The 14,342-nt window shown below is 38.5% G+C and overlaps 1 protein-coding gene across 1 annotated transcript in view; it reads right to left on the bottom strand.

Annotated features, from left to right (window-relative positions):
* Positions 1 to 7,051, bottom strand: part of opn5 (opsin 5) — a 49,467-nt gene extending 42,416 nt beyond the window's left edge. Inside the window, exon 1 of the mRNA XM_062437083.1 lies at positions 6,889 to 7,051. The gene's annotated coding sequence lies outside the window, so the exon portion shown is untranslated. The remainder of the gene's footprint in view (positions 1 to 6,888) is intronic.
* Positions 7,052 to 14,342: the final 7,291 nt, after the last annotated feature.

The following is a 14,342-nucleotide window of genomic DNA, read 5'->3' as shown; positions in this document are numbered from 1 at the left end:
ATGTGATTTATTGTGAATAAAAAAGCCTTTGATTGATGCCTTAAATAGATGCAAAAACAAAAACAGGAAATCTTACGTTTGAAATTGTTGTTATAGATATGGGTGTGGAGGGTTTCAAGACCTTACTTGAAGGTGCAGTGCATAGAATTTAGTGGCATCTAGCAAAAAAAGTATTTTTTATTAATCCATGATCACCTGAAAATAAAAATTGTTGTATTTTAGAATGAGCCCTTTATAACGCTGGCTCTGGAGAGGGCCTTTCAAGCTTTCACAGTAGGTTCTCCTACATACTTGGAAGGGTCATCTGGGGGTTTTCTTAGCACAATTTGCCAAGACAAAGATGCAGATGAATGACTGAAAAGATCATATATTATAACATAGATACTGTCATGTGCAAACTGACAAGAGAAGAAATAAATAAACGCTGAATTCTTTAATGTGACATATTCTGTTTATGTCACACTCAGGAAAAGTCATTGATGAGTTTACTGAACTGCTGTCAGTTATCTGCACTGACTACAACTTTTTTATCATAACAAGAAATTTTAACATTCACGTAGACCAGTGGTCTCCAACCCTGCTCCTGGAGAGCTACTGCCCTGCATGTTTTAGGTATCTCCTCACTCTAACTCGTTATCAAGCAGCTGAGGCTCGTCAAAGGGCTTGATAACGAGTTGATTATTAGAATCAGGTGTGTTAGAGTGAGGAGATACCTAAAACATGCAGGGCAGTAGCTCTCCAGGAGCAGGGTTGGAGACCACTGACGTAGACAATAACATGGACAGTAATGCCAAAGAACTCTCTGCTCTGCTTGACACTTTTGGCCTCTTGCAACATGTGAAAGGGCCCACACTCACTCGAGGACACACTCTGGATCTGGTTATCTCTAAAGGTGTTGACATTTCTTCTGTTGATGTCAAGGACTTGGCTCTTTTTGATCATTTCTGTGTGTTCTTTCACTTACAGATCATTCCAAATGTTCAGTTAACCTCTGTGTCTGTTAGGAGAAGGTACATAAATGAGAATACCAGTGCAAAGTTTATGGAGGCTATAGCTATGTCACCAACTGTGAGTGCAGAGTCAGTTGATGAACTCCTGGATAATTTTAACTTGAAAATCTTAAATATCATGGATGCTGTTGCACCTATTAAAACTAAAACTAAGACGACCTTGATCAAAAACACCATGGAGGAACACTATGATGGTAAAGGCCTTGAAAACAGAATGCAGGAAAGCAGAGTGTAATGGTGCTTTTCCACTACACAGTTCCAGCACGACTCGCCTCCGTACGGTTCCAGAACAGACCTTTTCCATTACAAAAAAGTACCTACTCAATGTGGCCTTGTCGTCATAGCACCGCTCCGCGAAACTGCCGTGACTTTGTTTTATACGCAACAAAACACATAAACAATGGAGGACATTGAGGCAGTGGTGTACTTGCTGCTGTATGTGGCTTTTTTTTTCAAAGCAAGAAAATTGAGCCGTATAGCTGTAACTATGGTAACGCTGCTGCCGGTATTTAAAAATGCTGGGTTTGATTGTTGTGTGGGACGGCTCATGACTCTTCCAGCGACAACTCTTCTGACCAATCAGTGGCCGGCAGTCTGTTGACGTCACATTTTAGTACCGGCTTGGCTCGCTTGGAACCTCACCAGAGCAGGTACTAAAAAAGGACCAGGTACCAGGTACTATCCCTAGTGGGAACGCAAAAAGAACCGAGGCGAGTCGTGCTGGAACTGTGTAGTGGAAAAGCACCATAAGCTGAGAAAAACCAAACTTCAAATTCACCATGACCTCTACAAATAATAGTTACTCAAGGCTAGACAGCGACACTTTTCTGAAATTATTAATAAGAACATCAACAACACTCGCACTCTGTTTGCTATGGTTGATAAGCTTACAAACCCCCCTAAACAGATAGCTCCAGAACTCCTTTCCACAGAAAAATGCAATCAATTTGCTTTTTCAGTGAAAAAATCCAGTTCATAAGGTTAAATATCAACAGAAAACAATAAAATGATGCAATCCCTGAGACCTCCCAGGAATAACTCAACTGTGATGTCAGAATTTAAAACAGTTGACCAAAAAACCATAGAGGAAACAGTTCAGCATCTAAAACCATCAACATGCTGTCTTAACACAATGCCATCAGACTTTTTTTAAACTATTGTTGTTAAATGACATAAGGATAAACACTGACTCAGGCAAGGTGTCAGTTCTGGTCCTGTTGGATCTCAGTGCTGCGTTTGACACTGTGGATCACAGTATACTGTTGAACAGGTTGGAAACTTGGGCAGGACTCAGTGGAACAGTCCTAGAATGGTTCAGGTCCTACTTGGAGGAGCGGAGTTATTTTGTGACCATTGGAAGTTATGAATCCGATCGAGTGGCTATGACATGTGGAGTTCCTCAGGGGTCAGTTCTTGGACCCCTTCTGTTCAGTCTATATATGCTGCCTTTGGGTCAAATTCTGCAGAACTCACAGTTATGCAGATGACACGCAGATATACCTAGCACTGTCCCCAGATGACTACAGTTCAATACAGTCATTGTGTCACTGTTTAGAGCAAGTAACACATTGGATGAACCAAAGTTTCCTTCAATTAAATCAGGACAAAACTCTTCTCTTTATTGTTTTTGGCAATAAAGAGAAGAGGATTGCTGTCAGTAAACATCTGGAGTCACTCTCTCTAAAAACTAGTGACCAAGTCCGAAACCTTGGCGTGCTGATAGACTCAGATCTGACCTTCAGCAGTCACATCAAATCAATCACCAAAACAGCCTTCTATCAGCTTAAGAACATATCCAGAGTGAAGGGCTTTATGTCTCAAACAGACCAGGAGAAGTTGATTCATGCTTTCATCTCCAGTAGACTCGACTACTGTAACGGTCTTCTGACTGGACTCCCACTAAAAAGCATTAAACAACTGCAGCTCATTCAGAACGCTGCAGCTCCAGTTTTAACCAGAACAAAGAGATCAGAGCACATTACTCCAGTTCTAAAGTCTTTACACTGGCTCCCAGTCAGCTATAGAATAGATTTTAAAGTTATGCTACTGGTCTACAAATCACTGAATGGTTTAGGTCCTGAATACATGAATGACATGTTAGTAGAATATGAACCCAGTAGAGCTCTGAGATCTACTGACTCAGGTCAGATAGTGGAGCCCAGAGTTCAGACTAAACATGGTGAAGCAGCGTTTACACAACTGGAACAAACTACCAGCAGAACTGAAATCAGCCCCAACTGTGATGTTGTATGTTTTAATGTTTGGGTTTTATTTTTATTTCTCAAATTGTATGTTTTTATTTTTTTTGTTTCAAATTCTTACTGTTAATGTTTGTTTTATGTAAAGCACATTGAGTTACCATTGTGTATGAAATGCGCTATATAAATAAAGGTGCCTTGCCTTGCCTTAGAATAACATTTTAGGCTCTCATACTTTTGAAGGAATATTAAAAATAACATAGATGCAAAACCTCTCTTTAACTGAAGGGCACTATGAGCAGCTTTTGTGAAACATATAATTATTTGCTGAGCCTGTGTATATTGACGCAGGCACATGCAGGTTTACCTCATGCAGGAGCACACTTACATACTGTATACTCTGCAAATACCCACTTTTAAACCCTGGAATAGACATCTTAATATCCACTCATATGGAAATTCACATATGGCTTCACAGACATACAGTATACACCTAAAAACTTCCTGTGCCATGGGTTAAGCCCAATTTCCACCGGGTCCGTCAGCGGCACGTTAAGGCTGCGCCACGGTCACCAGAGCTGAAAGGTACCACTATAATCAATGAGAGTATTTCCACCAGGAGCTTCTCAGCAACGTCCCAGCAGCAGCTCTCCGCGCCGCAGCGCTATCAATCGGCAGCATTTCTATTTTTGACAGAGCCGTTTCTAACTCGCGACAAGCTCAACAGAGCAGATTGCACCAGACAGGAAGTCAGACACAGAATCGGCATAATAAAACTTCCGTCTTTCAACATAAAACAACCCGTGCAGCCTCCCGATCATATTTAAGCAACAAACACGAATAAACTAGACAGATAAAGACACCATCTAGCTACGTAGCCTACTGACACATGATATAAGCACAAAAATAAAATAAAAATTACCAAATCAACTAAATTTGAGCAAGTTAACAAAATCGGGCTGTTTAGTTGTGCTGCTACTACAGTAATTACGGTAAACTAAAGTCACTCGTTCGGATTTGATTGGACTGCTGTAATTACTGTATTAACAGTGACACTTCATTTATTTTAAAAGGCAGATTTCTATCCCAGAGCATGCTCCGCTCCGCTGCGGTAACACTCCCGGTGTGAGTTGACGCTGGGCAGAGGACGGAGCTAAACCGTGGCGCAGCTTTTCCGTGCCGCTGGCGGACCCGGTGGAAATCCTCAGTTAGAATACATGACACAAAGACAATAAATAAGTTGGCCTGTTATAATAAACGGTTGGGATGAATGTGCTAAAATAAAAACATAAATACATATACTTAAATAGAAATCATAGTAACAGCAGCATTCAGTAATATCTCATAAGTTTTTTGTTTCATAAGATGACAGAGGATGAAAAAAGGTCTCTGAAAGATGTTAATCGTTGCTGTGGTTACCTTGGATGGATGTGAACTATCAATGTTGCTTTCCTCAAGGTTTGTGTGGTGAAGCTTCACTAACCCTCTCTGGGGTTCCATATAATCTTGCTCAGCTGTGTTGTCTATTTTTGTCTCTCTCATTCCTACCTCCTAAATTTCTGCATCAGGCTAAATGAGGTCATATTATATCAACAGGCTCATTCTCAGTAGCCCAGAATAAAAGCCAATAGGTGTGGTGCAGATTTATAGATAAATAATTTTACTGAAAATAAAAACTGAATACAATTAAATATGTTAAATATGTTCAATTAAATTAGAACAAACTTACATGTAAGATCCACAAGGAAACTCAAAAAGGCTGCAGGTATTTTGAATAGAACGTGAGAGAGATCAACCTGCAGGTCTGACTCCTCTGACAGGAAATCTCTTGGATGAAATGAAGCATATCAAAGAACCATCACCCTGACAGAATGCTCGATGCAGCGGAAAAACGAGAGCCATCGGCAGAGTGAAAGAGATGAAATAGCAGTGGAAGTTAACAGACTCTTATAATAGAAAATATATTCTCTTTCACATCAAACATTTGAAAATATGAGTGGAAAGTGTTCTTGCAACTGCATTTATAAACTTTTTTTTTTTACTCAAACGTAGCTTCACCATGTCATGTGATATGCTACTACACAAATATTACTGGGACCACTGCAGATAATTACAGATGAACATTATAGACACTACCACTGACTGTCCCTGTAACAAACTGGCCACAACCTCATACACAGTCCAACAGTAGGTTACTAGGGGTTTGATCTTGTTTCTGTGCCTTTTTATGATTGCTGAACTACTGCACAACTCCGGAGTCAGAAAGCGTGTTGCGTTGCTATGACTACCTATTATACAGTTTTTAATATAGTGTCACCAATATTCATAATGTGGGAAAATGTTATCAAAAACACACAATATGGTATTATTATTGGTATGATTAATCTCACAGCACCCCTGAATAAACAGCCCACGACTACAGTATGATTAACCAGTGCAGCTTGGGGTCATGGAAAGGTTGAGGTCACGGTTTAAAAAAAGGCAACATTAATTATTGGTCTGAGATAAGACGCTATTGCCGGTCTCTGGCATGAAAGACACACTCCTCCATCACCCTGAACTCCACGTCCTTGGTTTTCACTTCCCTCCGTAAAGGACACTCTTCTTCTTCAATACTGGCACTTGAATCATGCTGAGTACAAATGCTGATACATTAGCATTCATTTAGTGATTGGTGCTTGTTGTGCAAGATGTAAACAGTTCAACGCTGGATAAGGTGTGTGTGTGTGTGTGTGTGTGTGTGTGTGTGTGTGTGTGTGTGTGTGTGTGTGTGTGTGTGTGTGTGTGTGTGTGTGTGTGTGTGTGTTGAATCACATCTTACAAATAAGAGGATACAGATGGAGAAACCCTTTCCTTCCTGCTGTATTAAGTATAAACAGCAGTGACAGGCAAATAGTGGCCCCTGGGAAAAATCCGGCCCTCTGACAAAAGCAGGAGTTTTGACTTTAATAAGTTTCAATTGACTTACTTCAACTTTTACATTATTATTCATACTGTGGATAACATAATTAACACAAGGCTCATGTAAATCCAAATCAATGTGTTACTTCTCTGCTGTCCCCACAGGGTGAGAGGTATTACACTGTGTTATATGAAATTACACCGAATAAACCTGCCAGAAATGAAACATTGAATGTGTTAGTTTGGAATAGTTTAAGCCTATTTAATCTCAACACATTTATTTTTCACATACACGAATAGGTGGCAGATGAAGAGGAAAGGCTGTGTTGAAGCCTTTTTTTCTTCTCTACTGCAACAACAACAACAACAACAACAACAACAACAACAACATGACATTAGGTCAATAAAAAGCGTCCCACTGTGTGCGGATAATAATCAATTACATTATTAATGTCAAATCACATCGCCCCCACAGATAAAACCCTAAACAGAGAATATGAATAAACATGAAATATAGGAATGTGTTTCCTCTCCACTCCAATGATAAATCCTTAAAAACCTTCAGTAAGTGATGACTCCTGATATAAAGGAGAGAACTGTACATTATATCCATATATAATCCATGTATATTACAGATGTATCTTTCTTATTTTGAGCTCAACTACATTACAGCAGAAGCATGGCGTGTCCCTCAAATGATAGGCTTAGCTGTAATGAAAGGTAACATTTCAAGGCTTCTTCTTGTAGAAACAAACTAAAGGAGAAGATGATTTACTTACATGGGAGATCATCCTATTGTAGCGTCACAAAGGAACCATCAATAACCACACTAACACAAAGCAGTGGACTGGCAGCATATCGGCTTCGTATTTGTCCAGCTAAATTGCTTCCAATAGGTTTTTTCAAGGACAGCACCATCGATTGCTTTAAAGTAAAGGCTCTCCTTATTCCCTAAAGTATTAAGCTACGTCGCCTTCAAGAGAACTGTGTGCAAAGTGAGCAACATGTGCTTCGTTGCATCTGTTGCCGCATTGTGTTCAAAGTCCAAACCAACAACCAACAAGTTGAATGATCCAAAGCATCCCCTCATGTTTTCTCAGGCATGGTTCCAACATTTGAATCTAGCCCCAAAATTGCTTTCATGGGTCTAATCCCTCTTCACATCTGCAGATCTATTGCACAACCTGAAGGGGGGGAGGGGGGGCATGCAGCAGCACCCCTGCAGAATGAATACAGGGGGAAACACTGCATGACAACTCAGTACCTAAGAGTACCCCATCTATTGGTGTGGTTAGCTTATCTCTGTTATCCCATAAAAAAACAAATACCAATTGAACGTGCAAGGAAGATATCAATACTTATATTTACAGAATACTTTTCACCTTACTTAGCAGTTGAATCACAACCTGAGTGTCACTGAAGGCAGCAGAGAATAGAATTAATGTCCTATTAATCAAATATAAAGTATGAGCTGTGAAATCTTCTGTATCCACTACTAAGCTAAGAGATCACAAGACACACACACACACACACACACACACACACACACACACACACACACACACACACACATCAACTTTTCGGTTCATTCAGTTAAAGCAGTAAAAACACACATAGACAACCATTCATCAGTAATGTTGGCGTGTCACCAGGAACCTCTAAGCTCTGAGGACAATCTCTTCTCTTTAGTCTTCCCTAAATCAAGTGACTGATTGAGTAATTGAGTAAAGATTGTTTCGAGAGATTTTATTTTTTAGTGTAACTTGAACATTTTCCATCATGTGTAAAGTGCTGGTTAGATCATTTTAACATTAGAAGCTCTTAAGTGTTCCTCAATTTTTTCCCCCTCCATCTGGATTAGGTGGTTATCCTCTAATCTGACACAGTGCACACTTAATCTGTCTTTCTGCCTTAGCAGCAGTGGATTTTGGTTTAAATGTCTCCTCTGTTTGCCCAGCAGAGCAAAGAGCACCACATGCTGTCTTTGTGCTTTCAGTATATTAATAATTAGGTGCTGAACATATTAGTTTAAACCACTAAAATCCTATATATACACATATATCCTCATTTAAAATTCATGCACACAGACCTTTAGGATGTTATTTGTGAGAACATGTTTTAGTCTGGTGTATGTGTTGTAACTTCTTTGATTCAAGTAATTCATCGGGCATGTTTAGTTTAAACAGTATGTGAAGAAAACATATTATTTATTGTATTTACAGTTAAAGAATTTAATCAGACAAGCTATGGGAAACCTGGTAATGGTAAATATTCCGCATTACTACGGAGAATATACTGAAAATACCTTTTTATTGTGCTCTGTGCTTTGTTGCTAACTTTAGTAACAATATATGTTCAAGATGTTGGGCATGTCTGTTGTTTTCTCCCCTTTCTGTTAAACTGTAGCATACTGAAGAACATAACACCTGTTCCTGTCATTACATGAGGCTTCCAGTACTCAATACTATGTTAGTGAATGTCTGCCATTCAGCTGACTCTGTCCTTATTTCTCTTGTGGTACAGTCAATAGAACAACTACACTCACCAGTCAGCCAGAGAATACATCTGCTTCACTGATCATATCAAACAATGAATGAGTGCAGCTTTTAAGCTTTGCATTTTAAATTGTTTATTATAGCTTTCACCTGCTTTTACTTGCTTCCATGTCAATAAATCCATATCTGAACAGATCAAAGCCTGAAATGTACTTAGTAACCCATCACACTGAACTGCGTCTTCTCTCATTTCTGTCAAGCATGTGTTATTTTATTTTTTAATACTTACATTTTTATTAGGTTTTTGACAGAAAATTGCAAACAACAAACATCACAGTACATAAAATAAATAAAAACAAAACATCATAGTCAGGAACTTGACATCCTCTACTATGTATGAGTTTTGAACAGGGGTTTCAACCCAGTATTACTTCATGTATAGCCCATATAACCTAATATTATCCTGTGTTTGTCGTCCCCGGACGAATCCAGTTTGGTCACAGTCAATGAATTCATGAATAAAGGAGTCTACTCTTCTGGACATGATAGACGCATATCATTTGTAATCCTGATTTAAAATTGAAATCGGTCTACATGAGCTACATAGCATTTAGTTTTTGCCTTCTTTTGGGATAACAGAAATGACAGCCTCACTCCATGAAGGTTGGAAAGTTCTCAAGTGTCCAATTAAAATAATTGAGCAGTACCGGATTCAAGTCTTCTCTAAAGATCTTGTACCACTCAGCCTGTAATCCATCACTTCCTGGTGTTTTATTCTTTTTTAATTTATTTAATGCACTTTCCAATTCTTTTCCCGTAACCTGTGACATTAAACATTTGTTTTGATGGTCTCCAATTGTAGGCAGGTATAGGGAATTCAAGAATGTTTTTATATTTTCTTTACTTTCTTGCTTTGGTTGTGAGTAAAGGGTCTTATAATAGTATCGATGTCATCTAAGTTATAATATATTTGCCCTGTATTAGGGTCTAATATTTGATATATTGATTGTGACATTTGCTTTTTACGTATTTTCCTTGCTAATAATTCAGTAGCTTTAGGGCCTACCTCATAATATGATTGTTTTAGAAACTAATTCCTCTTTATAAATGTCCAAAATTTGATTTCTAGTTTCGTTAATTTTAGTCATCATTTCAGGATTCTGACTCTTTCCAGTTATTTTAGTTTGTTTTCTTTTGCTTTCTTGATTGCCGTACTAAGTGATATTAGTTTAACCCTGATAACTGCTTTTAAAGTGTCCCATAGTATATTTGGGTTCACTTCCCCATTATCATTCATTTCAAGAAAAGTCTTCATTTCAGATTTGACTTGTTGAATGATTTATTGTTATTCTTTATTGTTGAGCAAACTTGTATCCATGAGTCTCCAAATAGTTTTCTTTGGTCTACTGTCCAAATGTAATTTTAAATAGATTGGTGAGTGATCTGATATATCTCTAGTTCCGATTTCACAATTCAGGATCCTATGTCTATCATTTTGAAACATAAAAAAAAAGAATCTATCCTTGAGTATACCGCATGTGGAGCAGAGTAAAAGGTGTAATCTTTGTCCTCCAAATGTCAAGTAAACTCCTCCAGACCCTTCTTCAGTCATTTGTTCTGAGAGGATACATATCTCTTATTATGTGTTATTTATTACTGTATTAAAGTCTCCTGCACAAATGAGTGTGCCTTGTGATTCTGAGTTAATCAATTCAAATATTTTTTTCATGATCTTTTGATCACTTAGTGGGTAAATAAACACAAATAAGGGTGGTCAGATGGTTTTCTATTTAGCCTTGCACCAAGATATATCTGCCTTCACTATCCTTGATCTCCTTAATTCATTCAAAATGAACAGAATTGTGTAGCAATATTACGATACCCTTTTTATGTCCTGTTTTAAATGTGCTATAAAATGAGTTTTTATATCCAAATCTTTTTAATTTTCCATGTTCAATTTGGGATAGGTGGGTTTCCTGTAAAAATATATTCTTTTCATTTTTGTCATTCCTTTACTTCTCTTAACTGGATTATTTAAGCCATTTACATTCCAGGAGGCTACTGTCAAGTTACTATACCCCATAATGATTCAATCCACATGTGCCGGTTACATAATCTAATGTACTGTGATCATAACAGACAAAATGAACATGAACATTATGAACTCTAGTCTTACACTGCCCTGTCTTCCTCTGTCTGTTCATACACTGATGGAGAATCAGTCCTACGTCCTGTAGGGCTTCCTCTTTGCAGAAAGTAAAGTGTTCTTTCTTCTTGAGCCAGTCATTTATTCTCCACCCGGTCAATTGTTATCTTGTTTATGCAGCAGGGTTCAAAATTCAGGTTATCAGTTTAGGACACACTGTGTTTGTCTATTTGTACTGCAAAGTAAAGTGTGTTATATATCAGTGTTGTGTATATTTAGTTCAGCTCCGTTAACACAGTGTTCATACTTGTTGACGGTGGAAATCTTTGGGCCTCTCTCGGACCCGTACGGTCCGGTCCCCGTCCTTCCTGCTCCAGTGTTGGGTCTTGGGTGAGTTTCTGCTCCCAGTTGTTGACGGTGGTTTGCAGCAGATGGAGCTGGAAGCCTCTCCCTCTCTCCCTCTCTCCCTCTCATGTCCTCGGATACTTCTGTTGCGCTGTTGTAGAGGCGTGGTCCGTTCTCCCAGTTAATCTTCATCCTGGCTGGGTATGGGGTCTGGAATCGTATCTGTTTTTCTTGAAGGATCTTCTTTATGTCTTTATACTCTCTGAGTTTATTGTTGACTTCAGTGGGGAAGTCATGTGAAAACATGACAGCTTTCCCTTCGCAAATTATTTTTTTTGTCCAGGCCGTTTGAAGTATTTTGTCTTTGATGTCATACCTCTGAAAGTTAACCAGGATGGATCTTGAGACGGCTTCATCTTGAGGTTCAGGGCCGATTGACCGGTGGGCTCGTTGGATCTGTAAGTCCGCGGTGCTGTCGAGCGTTAGCTCCGTCTTCAGAAAGTTCTCAATAAATGTTAGCATTGAGCTTCCTTCGGTGCCCTCTTTAATGCCGTATATATGAATGTTATTACGGTGTGATCTTCCTTCAAGATCTGTTACTTTGGCTTGAAGTAGTTTCTGCTGTTTGAGTGAATAGATCAAGGCATCTCTTAACTCGGTGTTGGCGGTCTCCGTTTCTTCCACCCGTTGCTCTGCTTCAGTTAGCCTTGTACCTTGGTTACGGACATCACTGATGACACTTTGTAACTTTTGGTTTAACTCCGCTTTAAAGCTTTTGAACTCCTGTTTAATGTGGTTTCTAAAGTCGTCCCTTTCCCTTTTCTTCGTCTTGAGTTTTGTTTTCCTGTTTTTTGTTTTTCCCCGTAACTTTTTTGCCTCTAGCCCCGATCATTTTGCGTCATTCTAGTGTCCTGTGAGAGAAATATTCGTAGTTTGGTGGGTTTTGTATTTAATAGTTTTAAAACTATGCCGCCATCTTGAAACGCTCACCGGAAGTCTCGTCAAGCATGTGTTATTATTAAAGCAATGTTAATATCTGTATATATTTTTCTGCCATCTCTCTCTATTTCTTTATAAGCAGTCACCACAGAGGTAAAGCCATGAAAGGGGACGATATCGTTTCACTTTAAGGTTCCGGACATCAAAAAACAGCTTGCTCTACCATACCTACAGTATCATGGCTGCAGAAAGAAGGTTCAACATGTACCGTGAAGACCAACGTATAAGTCACACCGGTGTATAAGACGCAGTCTATTTTGTTATTGTTTTAAGTTATTGTTCTTAGTGTGGACGGCCTTTTAAATACCTATAATCATATCCAGATCCAAACTCTCTCTGTATTTTACTGGTGAATAGGTCACACCGGTGTATAAAACACACCTCACTTTTCAATGAATAAATATTGCGTTAAAGGTGCGTCTTATACACCGGTTTTTACTGTAAGATTTTTAGAGAAGTTCCTTTTTTATTAATGTCGAGCTCAAAGAAAGAAAACCACTGTGGTTTTAATGAGTCTGTTCAGGAGTCAATACCATGACAGGCTAACGCTGAGTGACATACTGTGTGGTTGAAAATTAAAGCTTGCACCTAGGACGGGGGCCAAACGTCAGAGCAAAAAAACCCCACGAACACACACACACACACACACACACACACACACACACACACACACACACACACACACACACACACACACACACACACACACACACACACACACACACAGAGAGAGAGAGAGAGAGAAAATGCTGCCTCCAGCAGTCCATCAACCATCAAAGAGCAATAATTTCTCTGGCTTCCCCATATACTGTACATATCTGACCTGGAATACAAAATGCCACCTACATCAAAGGATAAACCATATACACATATATATATATATATATATATATATATATATATATATATATATATATATATATTTAATATGTTGGAGGATGTCAGGGATGTGCCTGGTGAGAAGTGAACTGCATGGAAGCAGAAAGACAATTGGAGAAAAAGACAGACAATGGAATAAATTCATGTGAAGGATGATATGTAATCTCCCTTTTTTCACACTGGAGTGATGGTAATACAGCTGAATATTGATCCCTGTACTTTCACTTTGTTAAGTCACATAGTAGCAGCAGCAGTTACATTAAACAAATAGAATAACAAAATGATTCAAACACTGTGATAAGATATGATGATGAAAAACAGCGAGATCAAGCATGAGACTTATAACACCTCAGCTAGAAACTCACACGAGGGGAAAAAAGGAAAAGGAAAATGAGTCACCCTAATACAATCCCAGTAGACCAGAATGAATCTATGAAGAGACCCTCCCTCTGTCATCCCTTTGTCTCCCTTAAGATAATCTAATTATTCAGCCTACAACATTAAAGTCAACCTTCACTCAAAAATACGTTTTTCTTCTTGTTGCTGCCGATGAATGAGTTTGTTAAGGAGGAATTTTTTTCTGTGCTCACTGTCAGTCTGAGTTTGAGAAGCAGAGCTCTTAAGCCAGGAAGTTCCACCTTAGCAATTAAAAAGACTTTCTAATATATTACAATGCTAATATAGTCACATAATATGGAATTTTAGAGGAAGAAGGACTGAAAGTCAGTTTAAGGATTTTAATGAGATAACAGAACTTTTTGTGGTGGAATTAAAAATACTGGACACTTATTATTTAAAGTACAGTATTTTATATACATTTTAAAACGTGTGTGTGTGAAAACAATTATAACTTTTAAGTTATAATTTTACACACATCACTGACCCATCACAACATCACAGTCAGATGAAAAATACTGTATTTTCAGAAAAGTCATGTTTTTTTTAAAATAAAACTCTAAAAATGTTAAGATCAGGATCATGTCTTCCCTCCATTTATCTGCCACTGTCCCTTTTTCTGAGTGATTGAGGACAAAGATTTGATTCCCTTCCAAGCCGCCTGCAGATCAGATACTGTACTTCCATCCTTATCCTTATATATACACACATTCTTTTCACTTTTTTAAAGCATTGTCCTTATCCTTATATATACATTATTTTAGCTTTTCTTATCTCACTGCTTACTTCTTTAGCAATTCTTTTCCTGGCTATTCCATGTATTGAAAAATGCATGTTGTGTCTGTTATTTGAGAAGACAGTTCATGCCAGTTCATTTAGGATTTAGAGCACTAGCCACTAGCCGACATCCCAAATATGTGCAATCAAAGCAAGCTTGTGAGCTGTTGGTCACTTCCTTCCAAGATCAGCTGAG

Source organism: Scomber scombrus, chromosome 17, assembly GCF_963691925.1.
Source record: "Scomber scombrus chromosome 17, fScoSco1.1, whole genome shotgun sequence".
Lineage (NCBI taxonomy): Eukaryota > Metazoa > Chordata > Actinopteri > Scombriformes > Scombridae > Scomber > Scomber scombrus.
This window is presented reverse-complemented; position numbering and strand designations above follow the sequence as displayed.